Consider the following 1,591-nt stretch of genomic DNA (forward strand, 5'->3'; position numbering starts at 1 on the left):
AAATAAGCAGGAGTAACTATATTATTTTCAGACAAATTGGACTTCAAGATTAAACTATCTTGCCTAGATCAAAAAATAATAAATAGAAAAGTTGAATCAAACCTTCAAAAAGTGGGCTGAAGAGCTATCTATAGAATGTTTTATCTGAAACAGATGTTTTCTGAGGAAAAATGTGAAACTTTCTCTAAAATGGACCACATGCTAGTCCAGAAAGTGAATGTACATAGGAGTTTGGAGGATGGAGGTACTGCCCTGGTCTGGAGAAATGTTTGAGGTCTGTGGGATTTGCACAAAAGCAGGAGCTTACAGAGCAGAGAGGTCAGTCTTCAAGCACTGAAGAAGAAAATAGAAACAAGAGAAAAAATAAACTCCATAGTTGATCATCCTCCAGCAGTTCTTCATCTAGCAGAGCATACAGCCCAAGGAAAGATGGAAGGAAATCAAGATCAAATTTGAGATCTTGGCCCAGAGATTTTCAGCCTTGCTCACAGTCTTATGGTAGAATCTGCAGGCATTGTTCAAATAGTAACTATTCCTGCATCTGTAGAAGAAAAGAAAGTCAAAGTTTTTCAAGGGGTTACAGGAAATCCCATAGTGTTCAAGGTCTAGGTCTAAAAGTAGAACAAGAATGTGTAGGTCAGGACCCATCTGCACTGCCAAAGTTGAAGCAGAGAAAGGTCCATCAACAGCAGAACCCATGGTAGGTCCTGGGATAGAGATCAACATAAAGGCAGAGATAAAGAGAAAATAGAGATAAAAAGAAAAGAAGAAAAAGGTAGAGGCAAGGACAAAGAATGACACATCAAACATGGGGCCACTACAAACATCAAAGCTGGATTACAACATTTGCCACCAGATAAACAGGCCAAAGCCAGAATATAACTAGTTCTTGAAGTTTCTACTAAAGCCGTTGGGAAGGAAGTCTGAAGAAAAAAAAATAAGGAAGAATTAAAGAGAAGACAAGAGGAAGACAAAGCCACCCTGGTTGAAGAGGTTATAAGAGGAAAAGAAGTTGAAGTTAGTGAGGGTGATTGTTTTGTTCAGCAGACGTTCAGATCAAGTAAAGAAGTCAAAGTCAGTGGAACCCAGTGATGAGAAACATAAAACTTCAATCTGAGGACCAGCACCTACAGTTGCCAGTCCATTTAGTGCCAGAAAAGAAATAGACCCAGAAACATACTTGCTGTTCTCAAGTACTGGGATGACAGTTCTTCGGCTCATCCCAGTTTATTCACTGAAACAGTAAAGGCTGAGGAAATGTGGTTCAAGGGATTAATTACTCTCTAACAAAAGAGACTGTTGGGCAGTCCTATGGCCTAAGTAATATGTTGATAATTAAACCAAGCTAATTCTGAAAATAAAGGTTTTTAAAACCCAATATTAACATTTATTCTTAAAAAGAAATGAGCTCATATGAAAGTTTTTATCATTTCATCTTTCTCTAATGATGCTTTTTTTTTTTCCCTTTGGCAGAACTGGGGATTGAACTCAGGCCCTTGTGTTTGCCAGGCAAGTGCTTATTTTACTGAGCTATCTCACTTTTTCTCTAATGTAAGCTTGAACATTTGCTGATTTGAACAGATTCAAACAT

The 1,591-nt window shown here is 38.0% G+C and overlaps 1 pseudogene; it reads left to right on the forward strand.

Moving 5' to 3' along the window:
- The first annotated feature begins 238 nt into the window (after positions 1 to 238).
- On the forward strand, positions 239 to 1,320 carry LOC101561859 (annotated as a pseudogene).
- Positions 1,321 to 1,591: the final 271 nt, after the last annotated feature.

The sequence above is a fragment of the Octodon degus genome, unplaced genomic scaffold (assembly GCF_000260255.1).
Source record: "Octodon degus isolate 3935 unplaced genomic scaffold, OctDeg1.0 scaffold00011, whole genome shotgun sequence".
Classification (NCBI taxonomy): Eukaryota; Metazoa; Chordata; class Mammalia; order Rodentia; family Octodontidae; genus Octodon; species Octodon degus.